At 33.1% G+C, this 11,271-nt stretch overlaps 1 long non-coding RNA gene across 4 annotated transcripts in view; it reads right to left on the reverse strand.

Moving 5' to 3' along the window:
• The window catches only part of LOC125913925 (uncharacterized), a 43,004-nt gene extending 41,865 nt beyond the window's left edge, over window positions 1-1,139 (reverse strand). For 3 of the 4 annotated variants that reach the window (XR_007455179.1, XR_007455175.1, XR_007455169.1), the window contains exons 1-2: window positions 967-1,139; window positions 808-871 (exon numbers count right to left, since the gene is read on the reverse strand). This is a non-coding gene — a long non-coding RNA (uncharacterized LOC125913925). The remainder of the gene's footprint in view (window positions 1-807; window positions 872-966) is intronic. The other variant, XR_007455161.1, reaches the window with a different exon arrangement.
• Between the last annotated feature and the right edge of the window lie 10,132 nt (window positions 1,140-11,271).

Genomic DNA, 11,271 nt, shown 5'->3' on the forward strand with positions numbered 1-11,271 from the left:
CTGGCTGTGACTCCTTAAGATCTTTGAATGCACTATTTAACTTCCCTCATCCTGAGATTTTTTTCTCTATGAAATCAGAATCTTCCTTATACTATGAGTATAAGCTATAGCATCATCAGACAGTGTTTAGGGTACTATTTAAGACATTAGAAAGTGACAGATATTTCCGTTGTGATCCTGGCATCATTTATAGCTGTTTAACTTCGTATAAGTCACTTAATTTTCTTAATTCTCAGTTTTCACACTTTCAAATGAGGATAGCAGCCACAATAAGCTTATGGACCTGTGTGACAAGTGGTAATTTGTAAACACAACATGATATTAAAAAGGAAAGGAAAGGAAAGAAAGTTATAATCATTAAAGCATGGTTCCATCCACCTAGTACAGATAGTACTTGTGCCTTAAATAATAAAGGGATAAAACAGAGGCAGCAGAGTACTGTGAGTGGTGTGAATAGTGAGTGCTGGAAAGGTTAAAAAAATCATAAAGGTCAAATAAAATTATCTCATGAAATCCTCTCCTGATTGAGTTCTTTGGGAATGGCCTATGTCAGTTTCTAATCCCAATTTGATAACTCACCTGATAGGTTTTTAAAAAAATTTTTTTAATGTTTATTTATTTTTGAGAGAGACAGAGTGTGAACAGGGGAGGGGCAGAGAGAGGGAGACACAGAATCCAAAACAGGCTCCAGGCTCTGAGCTGTCAGCACCCAGCCCGACGCGGGGTTCAAACTCACAAGCCATGATATCATGACCTGAGCCAAATTGGATGCTTAACCGACTGAGCCACCCAGGCGCCCCAAATCACCTGATATTTTTGTTCATCAGTAGATGTTTCTAGAATACCTCTTCCTCAATCAGATTGGGATTGCCTAGGAAAATAATCAATTGAAAATGTTTACTGGGCATTATCTGTGTTTGGAGCTTGGCTGCAGGGACTACGAAATGAGTAAGATATTGTCTTTACCCCATGAATCTTCTAAGACATTTGGGAGAGACCAACATATAAAGAGACATGCCATAATACATGTGAAAGCAGAGAGGAGAGTGATTATCTCCCTGGGGAGGGCAGGGAAGGCTTCACAGAAGAAGCATCATTTGTATTAGGTCATAAAGGATGAGTGGACTTTGCCTGACAGATGACAGTGACAAGTCTTCCCAAGCAGAGAAAATGGCTTAAACAATAGAGTTGAGAAAGGGAAGTGTGTGTGTGTGTGTGTGTGTATGAGCATGTACACGCACATGGGTACATATGTACATTTGTTCCAAAGTGAACAATGAATAATTTAAGGATTATCTGCTGTCTTTGGTCTATATCACTACTTCTTTGTTCTTACTGTGGATAATTGAGACAACTCTAATGACATAGGAACATTTAGAATAAGTTTTTATGCTTGGCATTCGTATTTTAGATTTTCCCAGTCTTTCCCCGATGCTCATGGTCCAAGGGGCTCCTTGTAAGGAATTTTTTATTTGCTCTAGAATCCCCCAATTCCACCTCCCACAAAGATAGTCTGGTCAGGATACTTTAGGGCCACCAACAGAATAGCAAGTTGCCAAAATAAATGTTTTCCATCAAGATTTCACACTTGAACTTAATGAAATAGACATTTTCCAAACTGTTTCTTTAGAGCTAAGTTTTTCTTTAAGATTTGTAATGAAAATATTTCATGACCTGTTGACATATTCATATGGTGATTTTCAAAAAGCAGATTTCGTTTACAAAATGGACTTGGCAACAAGTAGGAATATCTGGGAAGTTGAACAAGGCTGTTGACAGGGAAAATTAGGGCTGAATCATAACTGACATTGTTTTGCAGCTGTGCCATTTTTTAAGACTGACCAATGGGACAGGGCCTTATAGTAATAATGCTGAGATTGGCAGCTAATGACCATTCATAATGCAACTGCATGGGTAGAAGTCCACAAGTACAGAAAAACTCATTCATGTAACTGATTTTTCTTGGTAAATGCCAGGGGAGAAATTATTCCATTGAGAAGAAAGATAGTAAAGATGAAATTATGTAGCATTTTTTCAAATGAGCAGAATTAAAAATAAGAAAGATTTTTATATACTCTGTTCTATATTTTCTTTATCGTATCTGTGATACTTAGCTCTTTCACTGGTTGAACTAATTGACTGACAGATATCTAACTTAAATTTATAGTAGCAATGCAGTTTTGACTGGAATATATTTTGTGTTCAAACCAGTAATTGAAGATTAACAAGGCATGTTCAAATTCAAATGATACAAGGCAGCATCTGAAATAATTCTAAAAATTAATCACTTTTAACTATTCTTTTAGAGTTTTGGAATTTTTATTAGATCTATTCTCATGTTTCTAAGTTTCTCCTAATATCAGTAGGCTAAAGGATGTAAGAATGATGTAAATTTTGTCACTTAAGGTTCCCTAGTGACAAATCCATAGCTAAAAATCTAACCAAATTCTTTAGATGCTATAAAGTTTGCAATCAGTCCTGAAAATAGTATCACAAGACCTTGTGAAGAGTGTGGATTTGAACTTTGGTCTTGGGAGACAAAGAAATTACTTTTCAGTGAGGAAGAGATCACAGAGGACTTCTTGGGGAAGGTGGTATTTGAATCAAGTTTTAAATAGGGAGCATGGGACTGGTGATGATGGGGTTCACTAGGGAGAGAAATATGGGAAGGTAATTGTGCAATGGGACAACTCCAAGAGGAAAGAGAAAGACATGTAATTTTTAGTTGTGTAGGGCATTTGGACAGGTAAGAAGGTCCTAGGTGGAATCCAGGTTTGGAAGTTGATGTAGTATTTTATTTTGACATTTGGAAACATTAAGAGGGTAGTTTTCATTGGATAACACAGCCAGAGTAGATTTCAGAAGTTAGAAACCGAGGCCAGGAAACCTATGTAATAGTTAGCATTTTTGATTGCTTAGTAAATATCACTCACTGTAAAACAAAATTTGGATGCGTTTTTAAAATCCTTTAAAGAATTTATTTAGATTTTACAGATGAAGAAATTAAGGCCTATGGTCACTCAGTTGGTAGGTGACAGGCTGAGACCAGCCAGGTTTATGTGACTTCATCACTATTCTCTTGACCATGAAATATCCTACCAGTATGTGAGCTTCTTAGTTATGTGCTTGGTATTACAGTTCTCTGCTTGCTTACATCTTTCTTCCCCCATACACCCTTCACCTATGCATTTATTGCCCACCTGATTTTTTTCCAGTTTTACTGAGATATACTGACAAATAGCATAGTGTAAGTTTAAGAGGTACTATATGGTGATTTGATACAGCTATATGTTGTAAAATGTTACCATGATAAGGTTAGTTAACATTCCCATCGTCTCACATAATTACTTTTGTGTGTGTGTGTGTGTGTGTGTGTGTGTGTGTGTTGAGAACATTTAAGATCCACTCTCTTAACAAATTTCAAGTATATAGTACAGTATTGTTAACTGGAGTCACACTGCTGTATAGTATAGCCCCAGAATTTATTGATCTTATAACTGTAAATTTGTACTCTTTGACCAAAATCTCCCCATTTACTCCACCACCCAGCCTCTGACAACCACCATTCTACTGTGTTTTTATAGTTCATCTTTTTTAGGTTCCACATGAAGGAGATATCATACAGTGTTTGTCTTTCTCTGTCTGACTTATTTTACTCAGCATAATGCCATCTAGGTCCATCCATGTTGTCACTAATGGCAGAACTTTTTTCTTTTTATGGCTGAATAATACTCCATTGTCTATACATATACCACATTTTCTTTATCCATTCATCCTTGATGGACATTTAGGTTGTTTCATGTCTTGGCTATTTTGAATGATGCTGTAGTGAACATGAGAATGTTTTCTTCAGGAAAGTGAATTAGTTTCCTTCAGGTATATACCCAGAAGTGGGATTGATAGATCATTTGGTAGTTCTATTTTTAATTGTTTGAGTAACTTCCATGTTGTTTTCCATACTAGTTGTACCAATTTAAATTCCCACCAACTATGTACAAAGATTCCCTTTTCCTCCATATCCTTGCCAACACTTTTTTTTCAGTTTCTATATCATTTATTTCTTCTCTAATCTTTATTATTTCTTTCCTTCTGCTGGCTTCAGGTTTTGTTATTCTTTTTCTAGCTCCTTTAGGTGTAAGGTTGTTTTTTTTTTCTCTTTTTTTGTTTCTTTCTTTTTTTTTTTTTTTTCTGTTTCTTAAGGTAAGCCTGTATTGCTGTATACTTCCCTCTTAGGACCACTTTTGCTGCATCCCAAAGTTTTGGACCATTGTATTTTTATTTTCACTTGTTTCCATGTATTTTTTAATTTCTTCTCTGATTTCCTGGTTGACTCATTCATTGTTTAATAGCATGTTGTTTAAACTCCATGAATTTGTGGTCTTTCCAATTGTTTTTAAAGTTTATTTATTTATTTTGAAAGAGAGTGAGAGAGCAAGGGAGGGACAGAGACAGAGGGGGAGAGAGAGAATCCCAAGCAGGTTGTGCATTGTCAGTATAGAGCCCAATGCAGGGCTCTAACACAACTGTGAGATCATGACCTGAGCCAAAATCAAGAGTTGGATACTTAACTGACTGAGCTACCCAGGTGTCCCAGTCTTTACAATTTTTTTTCTTGTGGTTGACTTCTAGTTTCATAGTGTTTTGGTCAGTAAAGAAGTGTGGTATGATTTCACTCTTTTTCATTGTTAAGACCTGATTTGTGACTTAACATGTGATCTATTCTGATCTTCTCGATCTCATGTGCACTTGAAAAGAATGTGTATTCTGCTGTTGTAGGATAGAAATGTTCTGAATATATCTGTTAAGTCCATCTGGTCCAGTGTGTCATTCAAAGCCATTGTTTCCTTGTTGATTTTCTATTTAGATGATCTGTACATTGATATAAGTGGGGTGTTAAAGTCCCCTACTATCATTGTATTATTATCAGTTAGTTCCTTTATGTTTGTTATTAATTGTTTTATGTATTTGGGTGTTTCATGTTGGGTGCATAAATATTTACAAACCTCTTATCTCTTGGTGTTTTAGAAATAGCCACTCTAATGGCTGTGAGATGATATCCTATGGTGGTTTTGGTTTACATTTCCTGATGGTTAGTAACGTTGAGCACCTTTTCATATATCTGTTGGCCATTTGTATGTCTTCTTTCTAAAAATGTCTATTCAAATCCTTTGCCTATTTTTTAGTTTTTTATTTAAATTTATTTCCTATTGAATTGTATGAACTTCTTGTATATTTTGGATATTAACCCTTTATCAGATATGTGGTTTGCAAATATTTTCTTCCATAAACTGCTTTTTCATTTTATTTATTATTTCTTTTGCTATGCAGACGATTTTTAGTTTGATGCAGTTCCACCATTAATTTTTTATTTTTTGCTTGTGTTGCTTGTACTTTTGGTGTCCTATCAAAAAAAATTGTTGGAAAGACCAATGTCAAAAAAGCTTTTCCCCTATATTTTTTTTTTTTTGAGGAGTTTTATAGTCTCAGGTATTATGTTTGATTGATTTAATCCATTGTGAGTTAATTTTTGTGAGTGGTGTAAGTTAGGGGTCCAATGTCATTTTTTATTTTGCATGTGAATATACAGCGTTCCCATTTATTGAATGGACTGTCTTTCCCCAGAGAAAATTCTTGGCTCCCTTATCAAATAGTGTATGAGACTATATGTGATGGAATATTTCTGGATTCTTGATTCTTTTCCATTGGTCTACGTGTTTTTATCAAATTATTTTAATTACTATAGTCTTGTAATATAGTTTGGAATCAGGATATGTGATGCCTCCAGGTTTGTTTGTCTATCTCAGATTGCTTTGGCTCTTTGGGGTCTTTTGTAGTTTTATACAAATTTTAGAATTTTTTTTTCTATTTCGGTAAAAAATGCTATTAGGGTTGTGTCAGGAATTTCAATGAGTCTGTATAGGTGGACTGGGTAGCATGCACATTTTAACAATATTAACTCTTGTGATCCCTGAATATTTGTTATTTATCCATTTATTTGTGTCTTTTTCAATTTGTGTCATCAGTGTCCTATAGTTTTCAGTGTACGCATCTTTCACTTCTTTGGTTAAATTCATTCCTAGATATTTTATTGTTTTTATGCTATTGTAAATGGGATTGTTTTCATCAAAAATTTTCTTAAAGTACAGTTGACACACAACGTTACATTAGTTTCAGCCAAAATTGGGATGAATGGGCATCCTTGTCTTTTTCCTGATCGTAGAGGAAAAGCTTTTAGCCTTTCACCATTGAGTGTGTTAGCTATGGGTTGTCGTACATAACCTTTACTATGCTGAGGCATATTTCTTGTATACCAAATTTGTTGAGAGTTTAATCGTAGTGAATTTTGTCAAAGCTTTTTCTTCATCTATTGAGATGATCATATAATTGTTATTCTTCATTACATTAATGTGCTGTATCACATTTATTGATTTGTGTATGGTGAATCATTCTTGCATGCCAGGGATAAATGCCACTTGATTATGCTGATGACCCTTTTAATGTGATGTTAAATTGGGTTTGCTAGCATTTTGTTGAGAATTTTTATATCTGTAGTCACCAGGAATATTGGTCTGTGTATTTCTTTTCTCATAATGCTTTTATCTAGCTTTGGTATCAGGGTGATGCTGGCCTTGTAAAATGAGTTTGGAAATACTCTGTCCTCTTAAGTTTTTTTGGATGAGCGTGGGAGAGATTGACATTAATTCTTCTTGAAAAGTTTTAATGAATATATCCACCTGTGTATCAGGTATACTATCAATATATACTACATTTCCATCAACAAAAAATGCTCCCTTGTCCACCTAGTCAGTTATCTATCCCTACCCTAAGCAAATCCCAATGTGCTTTATCACTCTATACTAGATTTGTCTTTCCTAGAGTTTGATATAAATGAAATAATGTGATACATACCCTTTTGGGTCTGGCTTCTTTGGTACAGCATAACATTTTTGAACACTGTGTGTATCAGTATTGCTATATAGCCTTCCAGTGTAGGCGTATATCACGATTTGTTGATCCATTCACCTGTTGACAGATATTGGTATTGTTTCTGGTTGTGGCTATTATGAGTAACACTGATATAAACTTATGTGTACAATATTTTGGTAGTTATATATTTCTCTTGGGTAAATACTTAGAAATACAATTGCTGGGTCTTATGATAACTGTATATTTAACTTTATAAGAAACTTCCAGACTATTTTTTCTCAAAGTTATTGTCATTTTAACTTACTATCACAAATGTATAAACGTTTGGTTGCACCACATCCTTAGTAACACTCTGTATTTTTTTTTCAAATTTTAGTCTATCTAATTGGCATGTTGTGGTATATCACTGTAATTTTAGTTGGCATTTTCCACATTAATGATATCGAGTATCTTTTCACATGAGTATTTGCCATTCACATGTCTTTGTTGTCTTTTACAGACTTTGTAAATTTAGTTTTTGCCTTCCTATTACTTAGTTGTAAGGATTCTTTACATATTTTGGATACAATCCTTCATCAAGTATATTTTTATAGTTTATTATTATTTTTTAAGGTTACTGCGTTTTTTGTATACTGAGAAATCTCTACATATTTCCAAGGTGGTGAAGAATTTTTCTTATTCTTTTTCCAGAAGTTTTACAGTTTTACCTTTTAGATTTAGGTCTGTGACCCATTTTCAATTAATTTTTGTATGTGATATAAGGTAGAGACTGAGGTTTATTTTATTCTCCAGATTAATACCCAATTTTTATAGCAACATTTATTGTAAAGATTTTTCAGTTTCCCATTGAATTATATTAGTACCTTTGTCAAAAATTGTATGAGTCATTTATGAAATTTGTTTTGTTCTGTTTGTTTATAATACTACACTGACTTGATCAATATTATCTTATAGTAAGTCTTGAAATGAGGTAGTATAAGTCCTTCAACTTTGCTCTTCCCTTTATAAGGTTATTTTGACTATTCTAAGTTCTTTGCAATTTTATATGAGGTTTAGAATCATTTTATCAGTGTATGCAAAATCTTGCTAAGATTATAATTTCAATTGTGTTAAATTTATTGATCAATTTAGAGGGAAAGGAAATCTTAATACTTCTGGGTTTTTCAATTCATGAACACAATATGTCTGTCTTTTAATTTAGATATTCTTTAATTTATTCACAGTATTATTTTGTAGTTTTCAGTGTAGACAACTTGGATATATTCTGGTAAATTTATTCTTGATTATTTATATTTTAAAATATTATTTTAAGTGATATTATGTTTTAAATAGAATTTTCCAGATGTTGCTAGAGGCATGTAATTGATTTGTGTATGTTGATCTTATAACATGCAGTCTTGCTAAATTAACTTATTAAATCTAATAGTTTATTTTGATAGATTTTTTTAGTGTTATTTGTATAGACAATAATGTTTTCTGCAAACAGTGTTTAACAACTTTTTTTTTAATCTATGAGCTTTTTACTTGTGTATCTTGCCCTGTTGCATTGGTTAGAATCTTCAGAGTATAATGTGGAATGATAGTGGGAAAGATATTCTTGCTTTGGGGACTGTAGATACTCTTCCTTTGTCCTTAGGTAAAAGCAGTATTTCATCAAGTATGGCATAAGTTGTTGGTTTCTTTGTAGATTTACAAGGATAGAAGTTTCCAACTATTTCTAGTGTGCTGAAATATTTCTCATAAATAGGCATTGAATTTGGTGACATTTTTTTCTCTGTAACTGTTAAGAACGTTATTTTTAATTCTGATAATATGACAAATTATCTTAATTTTTAATTACTTTTACTGATTCTTTTTTTGGAATTCCTGAGATAAATCTCATTTTATCGTGCTAGATTGTTCTTTTTATATGTAGTTGAATTCTGTTTACTCATTTTTTTCAGGGAATTTTTACAGTGATGTTCATGAGAAATATTTGTACATTTCATTTTTTTGTAATAATCCTTTTCAGGTTTTGGTATGAGGGTTTTCCTACTCTTATAATACGAGTTAGAATGCATCCCCCTCCGTCTCTATGTTCTGGAAGAGTTTATATAAAATCCAAATACTTTATCAAATTCATTAGTGAAATAAGTGGACCTGGATTTTGGGTTGAACTCTTTGATTATGAGTTCAATTTCTTGAGTAGACAGAGCTCTTGATATTTTTTCAATGTTTATTCTAGAGAGAAAGAGAGCACAAGCAGGGGAGGGGCAGAGAGGGAGGGAGACATAGAATCTAAAGCAGGCTCTGGGCTCTGAGCTGTCAGCGCAGAGCCTGACACAGAGTTTGAACCCATGAACCGTGAGATAGTGACCTGAGCTGAAGTCAGCTGCTTAACTCTCTGAGCCACCTGGGCTCCTGGTATTTTTAAAAGTATTTTGTATTTTCTGTCTGTCTTTCTTGGTTAATCTTACTATGGATCATTAATTTTATTAATATTTTCAAGTAATCCAACTTGGGTTTTGTTAAATTTCTCCATTGTCTTCCATTTCATTAAATTCTCCTTATTATTTCTTTCTTTCTTATTTTGATCATATTTTGATCTTTAAATTTACTTCCTAGCTTTTTAAAGTGGAATTTTAAAAATGAACATGGAGATAATTGATTTTTAAACTTTCTTTTTTAGTTTAAATATTTAAATCAGTATTTTTTCTATACACTGTGTTAGCTATGTCTCATAAATGTTGATATTTCCATTTTCATTAAGTTTGAAATAATTTCATACGTCCCTTGTGAATTCTGCTTTGACCCATGGTAGAAAGTGTGGTTATTTTATTTCCGAACATTTGAACATTTTCTAACTACCTTATTTTTATGATTTCCAATTTAATTTTTTGTGATCAGAGATAGTATTAAGACTAATTGTAGGACTCAACATGTGGTCTATCCTGGTATACTTTCTGGGGCAAACCTCCTATAGTCTTTCTCTGCTGATACACAGTCTAGGTCTTTGCCAAGAAATCAACAGGGGCCTATGCGCCCCCCCCCCCCCCCAGCCTGTTTGCCCCCCCCCCCCCAAAATTCTGGATACTTTCTTTGTGCCTCTCTTTTTCTGTTGTTCTGCCCTGCAGATTCCAGCCAATTCACCTACTTTGAGCTCTGATCCATGCCTTCTAATCTCTGCAGGACCACAGTGCTCAGATGGTCCTCCAACTCACTGAACTGTATATTAGGGAATTGAGAAATGCCCCTATATAAAAGTCAAGTCAATTCTGGGTCTCACTTTGTGAGCTTGCCTTATCTCAGGGATCACAGCATTAGGCTGTCTGTTGATTAATGTCTGAAATAGTTGCTGATATATATATTTTTGGTTTTATTTAAAGTCGGAGGAGTAGTTAATTTATTTTATAATGCTTGGAAGTAGAAGTCCATTCCATGAGTTTTTGCATGTTCACAACAATTGTGTGCGTGTGTGTGTGTTCTTTATATCTGGAAGTCAGTTTTGTTGGATATGAAATCCTGAGTTCACGTTTTCTGTCCTTGCGTATTTAAACATGTTACTCCATTTTCTTCTGGCATAATCTGTTGCTTTTGAACAAGTGTGACGATAATCTAATTTTCTTTCCCATATAAGTTACTGGCTGTTTTTCCTTCAATGCTAAATAGATTTTTTTAAACATGAAGTCCAATAATCTCACTAGAATATGTCTTGGTCATTCTGAAGATTACTATTGTCCAATATAGGATATGTTCTTTTAATAGGAAGCTTCCATATTTGTGGAATATATATATATATATATATATATATATACACACACACATATATGTATATATATCTATATGTATATATATACATATATATACACATATATATACATGTATATATATGCATATATATACACATATATATACATGTATATATATATACATATATATACACATATATATACATGTATATATATATACATATATATACATATACACACACATACATACACACACACACACACACACACACTGTGTTGTATATTTTTTTTTCATTTCTCTGGTTTTCTTCAGAGACTCATCTACATTTTGGATTTTCTTTGTCTATCTTCAATATTTGATACCTTCTCTTGAATCCTTTTTCCTTCTTTCTTCCTTTTTTTTACATTTTTTAAGTTTTCTCTTTTTACCTTCCATTTCTATTAAGATGTTAGCTCTTGTCATCGTATGTTGTTTTCCTTCTAATTTAGTTTTACAACTGATATAATTTTTCTTATTTCTAATTCTTTTCTGATGTAATTATATCATTTCTGAGTTTTTTAATTCTCATTTATTTTATCCTTTATTTATTGTACTATTTTCTTCATATGCTTTAGC

Source organism: Panthera uncia, chromosome D4, assembly GCF_023721935.1.
Source record: "Panthera uncia isolate 11264 chromosome D4, Puncia_PCG_1.0, whole genome shotgun sequence".
Lineage (NCBI taxonomy): Eukaryota > Metazoa > Chordata > Mammalia > Carnivora > Felidae > Panthera > Panthera uncia.